Below are 22045 nucleotides of genomic sequence, written 5' to 3' on the forward strand. Positions count from 1 at the left end.
TTTGCAAATTTCACTTCATGTGTCCATAAAACCCACATTACCAACATTTTGTTAGCTAAGTATCACTATGCATTCGATTCGTGTTGAAAGATATGGGTACTGAATAAGTCCATTACCAAGCTATTATATATTTTTTTCTTATAATTCAGAGTGGATTTATTTCCACATATTTTTAGAGGACCTATTTGAAATGAACCCTTTTATTGTGTCAGAGAGACACTATGATCCATCTTTCCACCAGCCACAACCATCTATTCATCTTTTCTTGCGCAGAGAGTAACTGGATGCTTCTCTTTGCATGTCAGTTATTTGAGAGTTCAATATAACGAAAGTGTAAATGTTGGCGAATTACATTGTACTACATGCATTGCTGAGTGCCGAGTGAGAATACCCCATGAACATCAAAAAGCTACTTCAGGTAACATAAAAGTGATGTGGATTTCCAGGCATTAGCTCAGTTCCGAGATGCAGACTCCCCATTGATGTTGTAATTGCTCTGCATCTTCCTAAGAACATATTACCAGTCAATCATGCCAAAGGAATGTTGCCTACCTCTTCAGTGCAGCACAGCGCATGCTTTACTCGTGGAAGCATGAAATATGCCTTTTGAAATCTTAAGAAAATATGATATGTGCAATGGCAGAGTAGATTGCAAATTGTAAGAAACATTTACAGTAATGTATGTATCTTGAAACCTTGCGTAACAAATCTGATTCATTTATTAATATGTAATTTGTAAGTAATTTGCAATCTTAATTTAAGACACCAGCATCCAAAACTGAAGTGCATCCCTATTTTCAGCCGATGCTGATTATATGATGAACAAAGTCCACAAACATGGCACACTTGATGGAAATAATTTTGAAAAGCCCCAGCGTGGAAATACCCAGGGTGGGGACATATTTCAGCGCGCCATACTCCCACAAGGCACTGCGGCATAGACACAATCAGTGTACTGCGGACATACGCCAGGAAGCACTGTGTACTCCTGGTCTTAATCAAAACAAGAGATTTAGATAACCTGCCATGCACTTCCAAATTTCAGACTTGAATGGGCACCGTTTATTGCATTGCACGTTTTCTACATCAAAACTCATGTTATCTTGAATTATATTTTTGTGTGCATAAAAATGTTTGTGAATATAATATATATTTATATATGTCCTTCAAAATTTAAGCCATGCTGAAAAAGCAGAGTGAAAATGAGAAATTCATGGACATGTACTTGGTATGGCAACAGTTGCTAAGCAATGTAGCCAAGTAGTCTGGCTTCTGAACTGGTCACTCCTTTAGGGAAAAAAAGAAAAGAAAATCCTTTCATCAAACCAATTCTGATGACGGATAAAGTCGATGTGATTAATGTATGTACATGTAATGATATGGAAGTCCACCTGATCCTCCTGTCTTCCCTGTGTGAGCTTGAGACCTGAGGCACTACCCTAAGATAGTTGACAGATTGCTGCAAAAAAGTTTCCTGGAAGGGGTCCACCTCTGCCTCAATTTCTCTAAATGGACACACTGCAAAGTTCAGTCTTTGGCTCTTTACTGTTCTTCCTCTGCATTACATTACTAGGGCCTTTCATAGGAAATAATCACCTTCTGTATCACTGCATTACTGATGATACCCAAACCTTTTTTTCCCTCTTTGAGTTCCTCTTGATGTAGCCATTTCTCATGCATATCAATATGCCGTCACATCTTTCAAGAGTGCTCTTGACCATCTTAAGACAAAACCTTTTGTCAGGGAGGCAATATCTCATATCTAAGATCTCGCAAGTCCAGGACCTTGTCATCTTAGTGTGCAGAGAACCTCAAAATAACCATTGAGAATACACATACCTCCTTTGAAATCTGTATGTACCCCTGGCTCACACCTGACATGTCCAATATTGGAAGATTGACAGTACCTGTTCTATGAAGTGCCTACCAGTAGTTCTCATCCTCTCTCCCCTGTGTGCTTCAATCTCTCTTCCCAACTCTGTGCCCAGAGTTCCCGTAATGCATGTAGTACTTCTCCTTGGTACCCCAAAAAGGGCTCATCCTTGGTTCTTTCAGTTTGCATCTGTCCTGAGTTGTGTGTTCATCATCAAGATGTGGCATCTTTTTTAGTACTTGTCACAACTATTCTTGAACTTCTAAACTGCCACTGATAAGGTACAAACTTTTTTCCTGAATTTTAATGCTGTTTACTACTGCTTGTATGTAATAAGTTGTGCTACATTTTGCAGTTGTATCCATGAATACTCTCAGGGATGTTTAGGGTAATACAGGCATTGGTAACATTTTTTGAACAGTTGTGAATTATAATATTAGCTCTTCTTTGTGACTTGACATTCTTAATGTGTGTATTGCCCCATGTTCTGCAATTTTATCTGATAGTTTTCTGTCAAAAAAGAAGTCAACAAGTCTCACAGGTATGGGGTTGATACCAGTGTTAGAACTGCAGTGGTTCCACCATTGTGCTCAGCTCTTAGTTCAAGGCTGTTGAGGTTACATCACAGCTTTGGAGTAGATTTCTTTGGAATGGAGCCCAATTCATCGATTGAGTCTATTTCTGTTACTGCTGATGAAGTTAATTGGTCAGTGATGTGGTCATTCACTTCAATGACTGGACACATGTGACATAGGCACCTGTAGTGAGATATATGGAAAGAATATATTTTTTCATGTCTTTACGCTTTCTTTTATGTATCACTTTTTTACACCAACAGGAAAAAACGCACTGTACCTTTTCCCCGCTGTTGTTTTGAATATGATACAAGTATATCATTGAATATGATACAAGTACATCTTATGAAGAATGTAAGAGCCAGGCCAATGCTCTTTATCTAAAAATGCTCTCAACCCAATTTCTACTCTATTTCCTCTCACTATCCCATCTAAAATCATCATACATTATTAAAAATATGCATGCATTTTCTGTTGTACTCTTGGACTTCCCATGCCAAGAGGACAATGAAAAAGCAATTACGGATGTGATCAGGGTTATTTTCATGCTGGCAGGTATGAATGGATTAACTAAGAACCGTAAGAGGACACATCTACTCAGCAAGATGTCCTCCTGAAACTAACATTACTTCAGTGTCACATCAAATGAGCTTATTGGCAGCTGGAGGAGGGAGCTCTGACTGATTATGCTAGTCTGAACGTACTCAGATGTGTCAAGTACACTTATTTTATGTTTGCATTATGCATTATTTGAATATATGCAGGACTCTGAAAGCTACTAGGTGTTTATGAAATAAAAATGGAACTTTTTGATGCACATGCTGCACATGTTGATATTGATATTGTACAGAACACAAACAAACACACAAAGAATGTAAAAAAAAAACAACTAAAGTGCCATATTTTATTAACAATCATTTTTAATACTTAGTGGGGAGATTATGGGTTAATTGCCTGATATAAGAGGTATGATTTTTTATGCAGGGAAGATCAAACAACTACTTTGAAAAGATTCACTCGAGGAGGAGGTGGGGGGCAGCATGCAGAACAACCTTAATGACTTGATTGGGTTCTGAAATCAGTACAGTATGCATTGCCATGACCGACACCACAACCTTTCACATTCTCTAAACATACGTATAAAACCAGTACACTCAGGAACTCATCTATATACATCTATATATCTATATCATCTATATATACAGAGGAGTATGTAGCACTGAGGTGGGATAGTACTGAGTGTTTCATACTAATGTGCTGAAAAAATGCCGCAGGTGAATTCTGAAAGATCAGGCTTATAGTTGGTGAAAAACATGATTTTGAAGTGCAATCCATGGGTATCAAAAGTAGATTTGTCAGTATGGACACAAACCTCATTTGATTAATGGTGTTTTCGAAAGAGCGCATCGTCTCGGTCACTCAGATTTACTGCGCAGTAAAAGGCAGAGATGGTCCAATAAGTCAAAAACGTCTTTGTTCCTGTTTACAGCTTCCAAGTCTATATGATTAAACAAATTAACTGGGACATAATAAAATGTGACCCCTGTTTCAAAGAGTATTTTCTGACCCACCTATGATCAGCTTCAAACGAGCCCCAAATAGAACTGGAAAATCCATTGCTACCTCTTGGGAATAACATTAGACCGCTTCATAACTGTCTATTGGGGACTGAATTGTGGCTTGTGTTATCACTGTAATATTACCCAAGGATTTATGTGACATGCAACATGAGCACAAAAAAAATGTAAAATCAAAATGTTTTTACTGATTGTGACAGCTGATTGTAGTTTTCCATCAATGACACACTTTCCCTAGGGACGTTTTTTAATTGAAAAAAAAACTGAAATGAGATAAGATAAGAGCAAAGACCATAAACATGCCAGACAGACAATATCTATGGCTAAGCACTTCAAATTGCATATGAGAGCAGCTCTGATAGTTGCCATTAGCTAGGCTATTTTTATTATAGCTACAATAATATATATATATATATATATAATTTCCCTTTTTGAGTATGCTGTCATTGTACATTTTATTGTTTGCCCTTCATCCTACCATTCTCTCCTGTACTTACACAAAATAGAAACTGTTAAACAACCCAGTAACTCTGAGGTATACACACACACACACACACACACACACATATATATATATATGTATATATATATAAAAATACATATATATAAAAACCTTGGCAGATTTGTTTTACTTAATCACAGTTTACTGGCATCACACAGAGCTGTGAATCCTCTGAGATGGGGATCTCTGAAGCCAGGATAATGATGATGGGGCCTTCTCTTGCGTCACATCCACAGAGCTGTGGGGTCCCGTGAAGCAATGGATGTCCAGGCCAAGTGGTCAGTAGGTTTAAGAGTGCAGCGTGTCAGAACCTTTGGCTCGGTTCAGAGCCCGGTACGGTGGAGCCCGAACACCGCCCCTGGCAGAGACAGCACTAAGGTGAGCGAGCGGGCTAGGTGGGGTGGGTGGGGGGGAGGGATGGGGGATGTGGGTTTGTGATCTCTGACTTTGGCTGGAGGCTGGCCAGGATCAGCCCACGCATGCTGCCTCACCGCAGTGATCCACAGCGAAGCAAAAGTCAACCCAAAAAACTTGCCAATTAAGACACCGTGAACAGCGAGGCAAACAGCGGGGAAGCAAACTTGCATAACGGCTGACACGGCACGGACAGCGCAAAGGTTCATCTGTGGTTTATGCGCAAGCTGTGGCAACAAGTCGAGGCTGGACCGGAAAAAAAAGGTTATTCGTTTTCAAAGAAGTCTGCATGAAGTCAGAATTCTGCTTTGAAAAGACTTTGTGGGAGAATATGATGATTTAACTGACTTCTCTCACTACCACATTCACAACTTTTGAGTACGTGAGGACTTAAATTGCCATGCCACCTGATCACAAATCTCTCCCCCGCGCTGACCATGACGAACACCCTTCCTCCTCAACATTTGTTACTGGGCTGTTAGGCAGTATTAAATGCCATTTAGACTGACGTAGCCTGGCACTACCAGTCACAACATACCTGCAGCAAGGTGGTGTCGCTGTTAAGCGCATAACCATGAAACATAAACAAATTAAGTCTAGAACTGCAGATTATGTCATGAAACAGTTGCACTTACTAATTGCCCACAAATTTACATTTATATCTTTTGACATTTGCTACAGATCAAAACCCCACTAAATGTGTGACAATAATGTTCTGCCTTCAATGATTCAAATTTTGTGGAATTAGCTTTGATTTAATGACAGTTCAAATCCATGACAATGACAAATGAGAAACTTGAACCGCAAAAGAAAAACAAGCTAACAAAAAAAATTCATATGCCCAAAAAAAAGTCCTGCAGGTGACTCAGAGTTATATAACACAGTATGGCGGTCCTGGTACCACTTGTTTTATTCACTGGAGGGCCACTGTTTTCTATTTTTTTTGTATATATAATACAGTCTACACGGGGAGCTGTAACAGCAAGGCCATTTGCATTTAGATTAACATATCATTTTTATTAACACATCGTGCGCCGGGCTGGAGAATGCCGTGTGCCTGTTTATTATACTGTGCGGGAGCCTGACTACAAGTGCATTAGTGATGGTTTGTGTACATCCCTGCTGCAAATCAGGGTGGGGAAGGTAAAGAAGACAGAAAGGGTGGGAGGGATACGCAGTAGTGGAATGTGATGGGGAGTGGTAGCTATGCACTTGCAAGGTTGAAGAACAACAGTGCCATCTAGCTCGAAGTTTTTAATTGGTGCAGTGGAACGAAAAGGTAACTGCAGCGTGTTGGTCAGGAAAAGCACATTTGTTAGAAGAAGCAGCAGCCGGGCATAGAAGAGGTCCAGCCCGTGCTGTAGCTTCTCATTAGTATTTCAACATAAACCTGTGAAGTTACTGAAGTACTTTCCAGCGGCAGTGGTTAAACTGAGTCTGTGCCTCTCTATTTTAACTGAAGCTGTGCTGCACAAATACTTTTTTTCCCAGCAGTGCCTAGTCTGTGGTTAAGAGGGATTTGGTAGACAGCTAAATGCTTTCCAACCTCGTGCAACATGACTCCCAAGAGACCTGCTGCCCCAGGGTGTTCGCCTCTGACTGGAGAGGTGCTGTCAGCAGCGTGTGATTACTAATTCACTCTCTCGGCGCGAACCATCCTTCATCGTTCATTGTTATTTCATACATTTCCCTCTCAAATCATCCCCTGCCATGCGTGCTGTACTATCAGTGTTCTCCTATTTCATATCTGAGTAAGTCTCCCAGACGGTGATCGGACGTGAATGCCAATTGACATGAAATGAGTTTGCCTGACCTGTAAACCAATATATTCACATTAATACGTGATGTGACGTTATGCAGTTTTATTACCGCTAGGACATAATAGGCTCGTGGGAGCGGGGCCCGCCAGTCACTGCTGTTATTGTTAGGTGTGAGGGAGCGATTTAGAGAAATAGAGCTATTGCCAAAATGCTCTAAATGGCCAGAATGAATCCTGAGACATCAATAGGGTGGTCAATAGAGGTATTAAAACATTCAAGCACAATTTGTTTTGATGTTTGGAATAAGCTGCTAGTCCTAGCCGCAGCAATGATTTGTACACAACAATATGAGAGAAGACAGCTTTCCATAAACGTGCTCATGACCTGTCTGATGACTTTTAACTCAGTTGAAGAGACACATTTATTCATGTGAAAAAAGAGCACTGACATTAGCAGCTATAGTGACTGTAGGCCTGAATGGCTTGCCAGCACATTATTTCACACATATGTGTTTTTTTGCATTATCTCAGAACATATGCCAAGATTAATGGTCCCGAGTAATACATGTACAATTTTTACCATGCAGTGTAGAACATGCATTTGTAAGATAAATAAATAAATAAATAAAAATTTATTTTGGGATGTGCACTGTAACATACTCTAGTCTTGACACATACTGTATCTCATAACTTAATATACTCACAGAGAACAAGAATGAATTTCTGGACAGAATATTACTTTATTATGGAATGTGATTATGCTAGCATATGAAAAATAGTACATTGAACAGGTCATTGTTTTAATATCTTGTCGAGTCCTGTATCAACTTTAATGTCGGCTTTACATCTCCTTGGTATCCTGTATATGGTCTGAAGGTATTCTTCTTAGCACATGCTTTGCGGTGTTTGCATCTGTTCATGCCTGCCAGCAGGTTACCAGGGTTATGGCCATGTACTTTGGTAGCAACTTTGTCCTGAAGGCTCTCAGTTGGATTTAAGGTGGGCGACTAATAATCTCAATTCCCTCTTCCTCAAACCACACCTTCACTCTGCCAGTGCCGTGACAATTTCTATTATCTTTTTGCCATTTGCCTCCAAAATGTACTGCCCACACTAATCTCAGCAAAGGCTAAGAATCAATTGTGCAGGTCAGGCAGAAATCATTTTTTTTAATATAGGTATGATTTTCTATGCATGTATTTCTTGTCTGCCAGTGTTTACCACAATGATATAGTACTGAAAGGAACTTAGGCGAAACCACAAACTGACATCACCCCCTCATCCTGTTCACTTCGTCAATAGAATCAGCAGTCAGCGGTGAGGCATGTAATACTGAGGATTTAGTCATCATCCACTGTTCAGACAGTCTGTATTAACAAGCATTTATTCAGGCGCCTGAAGAAAAAAGAAGAATATTCTCATGAAAAGTAGTGATCCATTTAAATCAGCTGCAAGCCTACAACATGTACAGTATCAGTCCGCAACACATGTGTTTCCTCTAAAGCTGTGAAATTGCCATGGCCAATTTCAGTCAACGGACGGGACTGAGGTTTGGAGTGTACGATAAATGGGAAAAACGAAGTCTGGGAAAATGCAATAATGGATAACAGACTTATGTTCGTTTGTTCTTCTTCTGCCACTTAACTATGTTTTTAACTTTGGTTTTGCCAAACTACTGTATTGCATTTGATTGTGTCATTGGTCTGCTATCTGGATTTAGAGGTTTTGCAGATGGTTGAAGGAAGGCAAATACACTGGGTCATGCATAGCTGTGGGGAATTTGTTTTTGCGATGACTAGTCAGTTATCCCATCTGTCTGTCAACAATTGGTCAGGTGACTGAGTATAAGCGTCCTTTTTTCTGAGAGCTGGCATTTATCTGCACCACATGCAAGACCAGCAGGACTGAGATTATGATCACAACCGCGGTAAAAAAAAAACTTTGCCTGGCTGACCGTCAATTTTGAAAGGTCAGACTCACATCATTTTGGCTTAAGACTGCGACAGTGGCACCAGCACAAATATTTTGACAGGAACCTAAACATGACATACCAGTGACTTGCTTCCATTTACCTTTTATATGCAAGTATAGCTATGTGATGAATTTTCATGTCATGCTCCTGCATTGTCATCTGTCAGTGAGACAGTGAGAGCATGCATATGAAAGTGAGCATCTGATCATTATTGAGGACCGCATGAATCTGACTCATATTTGTGACTTTGAATGGTTGATGAAAACCAAAACAAACTGCTGTAAATAATGTTGATACAGTAAATTCCAGAATTACTAGATAATCACCGAATAATTTCATAGAGACGATCACCATGGGCACAGGGCAGATGATAAAGCATAGCAGATGCAGAGGGAGGGGCAGTAATTTAACCCCCAGCTTCCATTCACCCACCGAAGTGATGCTAATCAGAAGATAGTGAGTCCTCAAAAGCAGGGATGAGCAGGCTGGAATGACATACGCCACAATGTCAGGAGATCATATGGGGTCACAGCACCACTGAGGCAAAAAAAACAGCATGTAACTTGAAGCTCCCTGTCAGGTTCTGATTTGTAATGCTGACATTTTCCTTTTGTTTCCATCCCTCTTCTTTCAGATGTCAGACATGCTGTTTCCATTCTATCACTGAGCAGTTGGTACTGTTCACATCCCGTGCTTAACCAGGACAGGCTATGTAGATTAAACAGTTAGTTGATTTAGTGCCCATAAGGGTTGCACATTCACAGTACATGCCTTAAAACAAACAAACACAAACACATTAAAGACTTCCATACCAATTGGTATCCTCAATCATTTATTTATTTTCATTTGAAGTAAATACAACTACTTTTTAGAACTGAAAAAGATATTATGGTCATAGTGAATGGTCATACATTTTAGGGTCAATATTTGAATATTCCATTTCATGTAACTATGATGTACACTTTTTTCTACTGCTGTACAGTTCATAGTCTTATGAATGTCAGTGAAAGGTTATGTATGCAGTTATTCATGTATACATATAAAAACTACAGTGAAGTGCTAGCCTTTTTACTGCTCATATTAATATTTACATACGATCAAATGAGTTTGAAAGTGCAAGTGTGGGGAATGTCCATCAGGTTAGAACAGGAGTACAGCTCCCTTGTGGAAAGCCTTTTCATGAGACAGGTAACATAGCATCAGCTACCATATTATTCTTCCTTTTCCAGGGAGATTCTTTCATGTTTACCTGGCCACAACATTGAGCAAGCTTCTATGGCCCATTATAAATAGTCTCAGTTCCTTCTTTTTCCCCCACACATAAAAATATATATGTGAAATTTCTATTGGGGAAGATTCTCACTTCTCAGAAAGAGTTACATATTCTACCCTAGAAGGGAGATGTCTTCATTAAGATGGTACTCTTCCTATATAAATACCATAAAGATTACCCAGGCATATTATTTATGATTAGACGATATCTAACATGTAATTAGCACGTCCTGTCAAGCTGTAAGTGATTGTCACTGTAGATGGTGTGATTATGACACCAAAGCAATTTTCACTAAGTGTATGTGTGGGTTTTTCAGCCTTCGAGTAAGCCCCTGTCTACACCTAGACATATGGGGTGTAGTAACCTTCATGTGATACATGCTGTCATGAATCTTGATGCAGTGAAATTCTATAAGAGCATTATGGTTTAGCTCTGTAATACAATTTGAAATGTTTCCCATTTAATCGTATCATATAGGCCTATTACATTTCAATAGGGTTGTAATACAGTATTGGATTATATTTCCAGCATGTCCTCATCATGCAATTCAATAATCCCACAGATGGAAAAAAAAAAACAAAACATTGAACATTGAGGTTGAACATGGTATGTGTTCACACCACCAACATATAAGTGGGATCTTATTTTCATTTTTATTTTTTTTTTTATTCTAGATTTACTAGAATAAAATTAGTGTTAAGATCAGACCTGGATGGTGAAAATGAAGAATGGTTTTGTATTTAAAGTGTGTGAAAACATGTGGTGAAAACATGTGGTGTTTAAATATATCCAAACACAGTAACTGCCCTGACAGAGAGAGTTACAGTTTGTTGTGAAGTCCTCAGCCATATCTGAAGGTGTTAAACTTCAGGGCCAACTAGATTTAGCAGCTCATTCTGTAGTTCTCCAGAACACAACAGCTGCATGTTGTAGCATTATGATATATAATAATAATATATTTTTTAAAAAAAAACACAGGACTTTTCTGTGTTCAAAATTCAGATGTTGCTTAGGCAGATTTTAAGCATTATTATGTCATGAATTGAATCATTTTTTTTTCCCCTTGATATGTTGTTTATTGTATTTTAAGAGGAGTTATTATGTCTCTCGATGAGTGATCATGATTGATTGAAAAATCTTTTTTTCGTTGACTTCTCATTTTTTCCTTGATTGAAAACCTGGAGTCATATTCCAATTTTGGCTTAAATTTGCATTAGCTTTTTTTGTCATTTGCGTGTGAAACGCTGTGGTATCTTAAATGAAGATGAAGCAATGAAGAATCTGAAGAAGTGTTACCTGCAGCTGTGCAAAAAAAATCACTGGGATCAGCAAAGTGAAACCTATCAGAATATAACTGTTGGGTCTCAGGTGTGTGTGCATCTGATTAGAAAGCAATTGGTGCTGGTGATGATCAAAACTGATGAAAAAGGAAAGCGAAAACATTCAACAGGTTTGAGTTACGGTTTAGTATGGAAGGATGGGTTTTTGTTTCATCGTTTGTGACCCTAATCTTTTTCAGGTCATCCTTAAATAGAGGAAGCCTGGCAGAGAAACCCTTCTGTAGCCCTTTGGTCTTTCAGTCTCCCTGTAAAGTATCAAATCAGGATGTACACTGGTAAAACTCTGATATCACACAAAGCTAAAGACAGGAAGGACTTTTTTACAGTCCATATGGAGCTCAAAGTAATGTAGAAATATTTTCACTGATTCAGAGATTAAATCAATACTGACAGTGTTGGATGTAAGAAAAAATATGTTTTTTTGTGTGAGCGGTGGAATGTCTGGAACATTGGCAAATAACCGGTCCAAATAAACATGACTTCAGCAGGACTTCAATATCTACATCAAATTTTCAAAACTTTGTCTTCATCTGGTTTCGTCTAACATCGAAATTGGGATATGAAACATAAAAGGTAAAGGGTAAAAGGTGCAGGGTTACATGTAATTAAGACCTTGACTCAATGATGCTCATCAGTTGCATGGGAGTTTAAATTGTAGCCCTGTTCTCTAGAGCAACTCTGCAATACGGTCCTCTCGTTGAAGTTCATTTGGTGGTGAAGGAATGTCATGTTGCATGGCCATATTGTGGAGGACACAGTGGACCAAAGTCATCTTGCATGCCCTCTCTCCTGTTCACAAAAGTGTCCCACTTGCTGTGTACAGACATATTGACCAGCCTTTTAGAACACTCATAGTGTGCTCCAACACCAAGTGAAAGCGTGTGGGTTTATACAACCTCCTCTTGTGTCTGCTAGTTTCATGTCCGGGTTTCAGCCCATAACTACACACAAAAAACCTATACACCCAAGTAGTTAGTGCTGAGTTCAGTGTTTTCTCATATACACCAAATCAAATTTCAGCATGTAACCTATGCCACCTACAGTATAGACACATTTACAAGAACAATTTGGCAAGTAAGTTGACAAGTAGGTTACAGAATACACGTACTGATTAACTGATTAGTTACACAGTATTTGCTTTTGTTTGTTGCTAATTTAGTCACATTTTATGTATTTAAACTGCAAAAGGCCGTTTTCCTCAAATCTATGTATTGTATATGTGGTATGACTGCCGCAGAGCAGTGATGAAATCCATCCTGCTAAGAGCAATTTGATGAATTTCAAAATATTCAATGAATGAATCTGCAATGCAATGAATCTGGCCCACTGGATTTCACTGTGGCTTTTGGAATTTGATCCATAATGAAGCTCTTGTCAATTGGCCAGCGATGTGAGGTTCCCATTCTTGATTTACTGATATAAAACTTATAGTCACATGTTACATCCACAAAGCTTCTCATGTCTCACAAATATACAGATGAAGCTCAATGATACAAATTTTGTTTCCATGTAACACTGATATGAAGTTCCTGGTCACACATTATTGAGAAGTAGCCACCATTCGTAGGTCACTACTACGAAATCTCCACTGACTGTTATGAGCCCTTTGTTCATGTATCACTGATAGGAAGCACCTGTCCATTTTTCACTGATATGGAGGTCCAGTTCACCAATATGAAGTTCCTGTCAACCAGTTTGAAGATCCTGCTCAGGTATCACCAATATCAATTTCCTGTACATGTATCACTGAATATCTCCCAGTCACCAACATGAAAATCCCATCCTTCAGCAGGAAGCTCCTAATGATGAAGTTCCCATTCACAAGCCTAAAACTCATGGCAGCTCTTTGACTTATTTTCTATGTGGGAGGGATTGGCCTTTTAAAAGACATGGAAGATTGTGCCATTATAAATGCTCATGCAACCAAATCCCAGACACTCGCTGTATTTGTTCAGTAAATGCTGTACCTCTGTTCTGTGAGTGAGGTGTGAGTGCCGAGCTTTTATCTGTCTCTGTGTGATTAAAAATGGGAAGGAAACATTACTGCAATAACGCTCTGCTCACTGAGGGAGTTGCCACTCACCAGCTCTGTTGGCTTGAGTAATGCTCTTATCAGACTCATTTCCCACTGGAAACATGGGTAACTATTTCTGTTTTATCGCCCATTTTAACTCACTATGTGGCTGTGGCAAGCATAGTGAATCCCTCAGAAGAAATAAAAAGAATGTATTGCTTTAAACATACACACACACACACACACACACACACACACACACACACACACAAACATATATATCTAGATATTTATGTCTAAACTACACTTGTTAAGGTGGAATAGCAGCCATATGAAAACAGTGAAGAATATAATGCAAGTAATAGATTAATAAACCTGTTACATTTATAATTGATTGTTAAAAAAAACCACTGATAAATATGACAGATGGGGAGTGAAGTGTTACTTATCTGGTGAGTAGAGACCCTAATGGACAGCTTCATGAATGGACCATAAGCAATACTGCATTTGCCAAAAAGATATTTACCAGGGAAGTGAACTTGCACCTTGAGCTAGTGTACAACTAAAGTTTATGGAGTAGGATTCAAAGCTGCTACTAATTCAGCTCTAAACCAATTCTCCACACTACTGTTCTAGACACCAAAAAGTTTCTAATTAAAACCTATGTCCAGTCAGCTGCTATCTGCCTTCTTTTCTCATCAAAGACAAAAGCCTTTTTTTAGTGTCTACACAGTACCTTGGTTTTTTTTTTTTTTTTTTTGCATACACAAGTTTGGTGTTAAACATTTTAGTCCTCATTATTTTATATTTACAGCCATATTACACTGGTCACAAACACTCAAATATTTTATTAACACTTCACCATGTACCACAGGGTACAAAATAATGGAAACAATCAGCAGTATATGAATATTTATTCATTGATAAGGAGTGGGACTGCCATTTGCCTTCATAACAGCTTCAGTCCTTCTTGTAGTGCTGTTATACAAGTAATTGTTCCTAGTGGGATATTGGGCCATTCCTAAAGAAAGAAAGTCTTGAGCTGTTTGAAAGATGAAGCAGGTGGAAATCTACTCCACACATTACGTTTCATAACTTCCCATAAAGGTTCAATGATGATTTTATCTACTGATTGGGAGGGCCATGTTAGGGGTTTCACTTCATCCTGGTGTTCCTGAAATCACTCTCGAATCCTTGTAGCAGTGTGCATTGGGGCATTATCATCTTGCAATATGGGAACATCTTGAGGGAAAAATGGGCCAGATTCACTGTTCATGAGCATGAGTGCCTTTGAGTCAATGTTTAAATTACATGTAGCTGTGCACCTTTTTCATCCCCAGCTTCATTTATAAAGACCACTCCAACATACTTTCTATGTGCTGGATAAGCAAAAACTAAAAATTGATTTAGATATTGGGGATCTTTCGAAGTAAAGCTTATTTTGACCAGTGATTTCCTGATGTCCGCTACATTCCACTTGGCTATATATATAACACACCAGAATATTTTTATTATTTATTTACTTTTTTGCCTGGCAGTTTTTCTATCACTAAAATGAGAAGATTAATCATCAAACAAGATGAATGGAAGCCATAAAACATGAATGCCTTATGTGGGAATTGTTGTAAATTATTAACACCTGAAAATTGTTGTTACATTCATAAATAATTGACAATGAAGCTAGGGTGGGAGAAAAGTAGGATTCAGAGAGCCATGAAACAGACAACCTCTCTGTAATTGTTTTGACCACAGGTTTTGTGTTCAGCCAGCCTAGTGTGTGTGTGTGTGTGTGTGTGTGTGTGTGTGAGAGAGAGAGAGAGAAAGAGTTAGAAAGAGCAGAGAGAGGGGTAGCATTGTGCATTCATATGTTCAATTTATAGATAACCACAAACATTTTCAGATTCTGAAATTAATGACCAAGGATTTTTTATACTTGGTTATGTAATTCATGCCCTTAAATAGTGTCTTAGAAATTCATACTTCCAAGCAGGGGAATATATATATAATTTTTGTGAATTAAGTGGAATATTTTACATGAGTGGATTTCTTTATTAATTTCTTTAATTTCTTTTCTGTGCCATTTAAAAGTGTATATTATTATATTATTATTGTAGGTGTTCTTGCTATGCTTGCTGTTTTTCATATGCTCAACATCAGATGCAAACTGTCCAATTTTCAAAGACATGCATAGCTCAAAACTTTTTCACCTTCATGAGGCCTCCTCTTGAGAGCTCTGATTGGTCAAGGGTCATTTTGTGAAGTCACCGCACCCAGGAGAGATTGATTGTGGTTTAGAATGGCAATAATCTGTTGATTGCGATTCTTTGCATGGCCTGCCTCTCAAGGGCCCTTTGTACCTACACAATCAGGGAACCTTCAGTGGCAATTTCCTTCTTCTACAGGCTTTTCCATTCTAAAAATAAGATCCTCACCTTGCCACACACACACCTCAGTCCCCACTCAAATGAGGAGCATGAATTATCTTTGATGTCCTTAGAGACCTGGTGGGATTATCGTGAGCTGGTGTCCTCTATACACTAAACTAGGCATTACTAATGGATCGCTCTATACCCCATACATTTGTCTGTGCACAGTATGTTTCAGTGCAAAGTCAACAGAGGTTCTAGTCCTCCTGATAGAAATTAGCGAGAAGCCTCCCTTTGATATTGTTTAATCAGGTATGCAGTTAGCCAAAACAAGCCCGTCGCTGCTTTCGTGGAGCACTACAGCAGGAGAGAAGGGCCTGCGGCAGTCTTTTACTCACAAGTCTTCTCCTGATTGCTTTTTTTTTTTCCTATTTGCTTTTCATGGCGAACAGCTGCAGATAACCCTTGTGACTGGTCCTGCAGATAAAGAATGTGCTGGAGCTAGCTGACCCTCCAGCGTTTTAAATTGAGGTGACCAAGCTAGATTAGCCAGTGTGAGTTCAGCACGCCATTCCCAGCAGTTTGAGATGCGATGGCATTCGTGTCGACTTGTCTCCATGTTCTCGGTGTAGAATAGATTGGACCCCCATTCTACCTTACATGTCGACTGCTGTTCCATGGCTTTAACATTAATGACATGGGCTAATACATACACAGAGGTTACTATTCATTTTATCTGCAGTATGTTCTCTCCACAATATAAGCAAGCAATTGCTGTCTGTTGTTTATTGTTACTACTATTTTTTTTACAACATATAGCACAGAAATAGTGATATGAACAGAAATGTTATCTGAGAAATCAAGAGCATACCATTTGCTGAAACTCGATGCTCAAAGATACTCAAATGAATGCTTTTCAGTGCAGGTTGAAGAGGCTTAAACGCTGTAGGATTTTGCAGTTTTGTTGAACTTAATCTTGAATATGAACATTCTGAGTGGATAAATATTCTCTTTTGTTTCTCAAAAATAGAGAAAAAACTGTCATTTGTTCCACTGTGCTAATGCAAAAAAAAAAAAAAACTTTCAGACAATAATCTGCCGGATGTGATGTGTGCTAAGGTTCTTTTGCAGTCGAAATGTATTACACATGGAAAAATATGCTCTATTATGAGGATTTTCTAAAAAGCCTACAGAGGGCAAAATTGATTTGACGTCTCCACCTATAAAGACAGGATGGCTGTTTGAGAATGCAGAGGACTGTGGATGGAATTGAACAAAGACCAATATTTCAGGCTAAGCACAGAAAAAAAGAAATAGCAGTGAATAATGATTATACTTCGAGGTCAGGCAAGGGGTCGGGAACCATTAAAGGGAAACTGAATGTAAACCAAACCTTATTGATATTCATCTTCCAAGAATACTCTGTGAATAAAAAATGAATGATATATGATAAATGAATGTTTATCACTTTTCAATTCCAGTGAAGCATCATATTTATTAAGGTGGCAGAAAAGCGGATCCCTCTTTGCTGGAATTGCTGTTAGCGTTTGCCATTATGCCATTGATTACAAAAAAGTACTTTTGCACAATAAACATTTGAATCACTTCAAGCTAAATTGTTTTTTTTTTTTTTTTTGCAATTTTTTATGTGTGCCCCCAAACAAATTGGTGCTCAGAAAGGTCTGTGTTTTATGTTAGATGTATACATTGAGACCTTTTTTACCCAGTGATTCATACTTGGAGATTCTTATGGTTGACATATTTTGAAATAAACAAAATAAATAAATAAAAATATGAATGGCAAAACACATCATAACAACAGCATATATCTGTGGTTACTGCTCCTACTACTCTCACTACGACTACAACTCATGATAATAACGATAATGATTATAATAATATGAAATATCACATCCAAGTACTTTGGCACCCTCATGTCATATGGATTTTTCTTAGTTTTTTACTTTGGCACGCAGCATCTAACATCATTGTGCAGCTGGAGGCAGTTGCCTTTTCGCAGGGGATAAATGGTGTTGACCTATGACTCATGAGGGACAGAGGGACCTGGGGGCTGGCGCAATCTGTGTTTCAAAAGCCACAAAGCTTTATCGGCTTCATCGCAAGGACATTTGTTCTGTGCTTCATATCTTTCCTTTCATGTTTTGTGTAGAGACAAGATGGGAACAAGTTGTTCGGTGGTTCGGTAACTGATCTGGTGTCTGCCACATTGTGTGGTGACTCTGGATTGATTGGCCACGTAAACTGCTTTACCCAAGTCCCCAGTATGTTGTTTTTTCTTTTTTTTTTGTTATTAAGACCCATAACTCACTGTTTAAATCAGCATGTTTATTGGAAAATAAACCACAAGCCTAGAGGAGTTTCTGCCATTGTTTTGTTTTGTTCAATTTATCATTTTCAGCCCATAATGGTGGATGAGAACCACACAGCAGCAGCATCCAGGAGAGGTCCCAACCCCAACAGCTGTGCATGGAAGTACAGCCCAGAATGTGCAGCCTTCAAGCAAGTCAGGGAGGGACACCATTCTCCTTTTCCAGACTAATGCCATCAGGTGGCCAGCTCCAAATTTCATTCTGTCAGATTCATTTTTCTCCATTACACAGTGTTGTGTAATTTAAATGCATACTGTACATAGGTTTCACCACTCACCACAGAATGACAGAGAGAGTCACAGTTTAGATTAAAATTAGAAATGGATGGGTTTTGTTATGGTAGTATGTGCTAAACTGCATTATAGGGCTTCTGTACCAAAGGGCCATTTTCAATGGGTTTGGAGACAAGTCCTGTTCAGACACAATCAATGGTGTCTTCCACACTGCCCCACCTTTTAACCCTCTCCCTGCCATGCCATCACCTAGCTTGATTTGACCTGTTTGGTTCACTTTCTTCCCTGCTGGGGTAGAAATCCATCAGTGTTTGTGAACCCCTGCTGTACAGACTCACCCACCAATGGGCTGCACCCCACACTTCTGTTTTCATTCTGCCCAGGTCTTCTTTTCCGCTGTTTTGCTGAGAGGAGGTGCACATGCATATACTGCCTTCTTCACAAATACATGAAGCCCATGGTTGAAGTGGTTGAGCCTCTGTCAACAGTGATCTGTGAGAGGCTCTCAGATTGTGCCAGCAGTGAGACTTTGTTGGTCTGCGCAGGTGTGGTCTGTGCGTGGATACTGTTCATTCTCTCCTCACCTGGGCTACGAGCAGACGTCTGAGCCGCACTGTGTGGACTGCACCCTTACTGCTGATACTCAGAGGCACCTTTGAAGAGCTTAAAAATAGATCCTTAATCTTTTAACAACAGCACACATCACTTAAAATCCGTTTAAGGCTTTTCTGACCATTTTGGCGCAATGAACGTGGTAACTTGCAGCTATTCGCATCTCTGCTGTGTTGAATTATGCATTATGCACATCGTGTTCCAAACGTAATGGGCAACATAAATAATGCATTGATAATTTTATAGAGTAGAAACTCTATAAAGGGGCAGTGTGGGCTTCAGCTATGAATAGGGCACCTTTTAATACGACCCAGTGAAGGTACATTTGCATGTAGTGCTGAACCTGAAGCAACATGTTTTGAGTGTGGATGTCCCATGCGGGTAAAATCCTACCCTCCATCTGCAATCTCCATTGGCTCAGGTCTGGCGTAAAACCAGCAGAGAGGAGGTCCGATTTTATGAATGGCCCTTTTTTTCAGGGAGTCAACAGGGACAAGTGCCCTTGCAGATGTACACTGTAATAAGCAGGCTTTTGATTACATCCTTTTTTCGTACTTCAAGGAGAACACCAGACATGTCCTAAAAGACCTGCCACGTCAGCTCCCCAGAGGAGAGCCCATTCTGCACAGGGCACTGTGCGTAAGATCTGTTGCATCAGAAAAGTAGTGTACACTTAATAAGCTCTCCTTAAATTAGATAATGAGGTATTAACCACAGTGCTCAAAGGCATTTTTTAATTATTTATTCAATGTTTTGAACATTTTGTTCAGTAATATTTCTGCAACAGCAGCCTTAATGGTACATACTGTACTCTCATGGAAGAAAAGCGGATGGCATTTAACATCTTTATACAGCTATCATAACAGAGGTCGTACCTTACCATAGAGAACCTGCAGTTTGACATGACATTTTGGGTGACATTATGAAGCATGTTTATTTGTGCCTTTCTGTATGTCAGCAATTTAAAATGATGCATCGCCTCTGCCTTGCTCCGTGTCACCAAATGGCTTTTCATGAGCACTTGCACAATATTTATGATGGCCCCAGTCGAAGTAAAAATCAGAAATGATATCGCAGAATCCATAAAAGCGGTGAGCTCCGCTGTGAAAGTCCCGGAGCGTGTCGCCAGTCGATGTGATCTCCGGTCACCCGGGACCGCTCCTGTCAGGAACGGCTTCGGCTGCACCAACACGATTTCCTCCTCTCTCCGTCCCCTGGCTGTAATAAATACACGAGGAAGTTCAGCAGGTGAACTTGTAGCAGTTCATAATTGTTTCTGAATTGACCCACTATTTAAACTCCCCTCAAGGCTGGTGTGAGCAGGAACGAGGAGGGAGGGGTGGTGGGGGAGGGTGGCCCGTGACCCGCCTGAAATGGCACTGCTGTTCCAGAGTTCCCAAGCTTTACCACGCTAATAAATTTACAGATGGAATGCTGCTCAAACTCTTCTGCTCTGATTCTGCAGATGACATTAAGGGTAATGTTAACCGCACATCCTCCACAATAACAGTGGACTTTTTTTTACTTTATTATTTTCAAATAAAACTAAACCGCACAACTATGCTGCTCTTTAAATCCAGTCAGATCCCCTACATATGTTCAAGTATTTCACCTCATTTTAGCAGAACTTTTTTCTGGCTGTTACGGTTCTCAATTTCATACATTTTTTGTTACTAATGACCTGCTGCTACATATGAAAAAGACCTATACAGAAAACATTTTAAAATTACTATAGCTGTTGGATGGTTGGTTTATCAATGAAAGCCACAACTTTCAATATCAGTACTTGCCCATTCTTAACCTCTTTTGCTCCCAACAAGCATAAGATCTTAAGATAGCCAGAGCACAAGAAGTGGGTCCATCGTTTTCCTGGGCGAGGTAGAAGTGAGGAACAGTCCATCAAACAGAGAAAAGAAGCACAAAGGTCAGGCTACTTTATTGGAGCTAAGTCCTTCAACAGGGTTAATGGAAACTGAATGGAGATGGTGCTTCTGAACACATTAAAATATACATAAAGAGGCTTTTTATCCATGATGTGAGAACAATTAGTTTTACTATCACAACTGAATTTGAGTGTTCATCAGATCAAATAAAATCTGTCACAAAACGTGATTTATTTTGCCTGTTTACACTAAGAATATGTAGCAATTGGCACCACACATCCTGCACAGTATATTTTTGTCTATTGAGCACACATAAATTGGGTCAGTGTGAGCTGATAATGTGCTGTTTTAATAAGAAAATTTCTGTTCTTTACTTATGTAAGCCAGCATGGAACACATGTAGGCATTACTCTCATGAACACATTTTTAGCTGTTTTTGAATGCATCTGTCCACTGTTTTTTGTCAACGCATCTTCTTGTTTTTAGTTATTCAAATGAACCAGCCACAGTTCTAATTCAAAATGCAATTCTGTCTCTGCATTTGCCCTGCTTTCAGCAAGAAAGTCCTTCAGCACAATTTATAGACTGTGCTGAGTAAATTTATCCATTTCTTTCTTCTCCACATCATACTTGGTGGCTTTATCTGAGCCGGCTCACTCAAATGTATTGGCTGTACTCCGTAGATGTGTGTACAATATTTTGTGTTCCCTTAGGCCCAAGACCATACCCACTATGGCTGCCAAATGTACTTTTCACATATGAATAACTGAGAGTCTTCATGTATTCATCACATTTGGCATATTTATTGGTCATGGACTGTACATGTGAACACACTGCTATTCAGGACTTTCAGCCTATTGTTTGTATTGTATTGCCTATTGTGTCCGGCAAACACATGCAATACAAAATTCACAGCCTTTGAGTGCATACAGTGATTCATTTTACTAGGAACCCCTATCAGGGGTAGCCACCAGTCTGCACTCACTTGTTTCCACAGGTCTTAGTCCCTGGCCACACCCACACTCTGCCCCTAAGATTTGCCACATTTTACAAAGATCTGGCAAAGATCTCTCATGACAATAGTTTACTACCCAGCCAGGTGTGTGGCTTTTGGCTTGAAAGCCTTGTGGTTACCTGCAGCCTGAATCTGCTCAATGTCATTGAAGCCTTGGCTCACACAGTATCCCACCTCCCATTAGCACTTGCATTCAGGCACAATACTCTAAGGTAGGTTTCTTAAATGGCAAGTTGTTCTTGATGCA

The sequence above is a fragment of the Megalops cyprinoides genome, chromosome 22, assembly GCF_013368585.1.
Source record: "Megalops cyprinoides isolate fMegCyp1 chromosome 22, fMegCyp1.pri, whole genome shotgun sequence".
Classification (NCBI taxonomy): Eukaryota; Metazoa; Chordata; class Actinopteri; order Elopiformes; family Megalopidae; genus Megalops; species Megalops cyprinoides.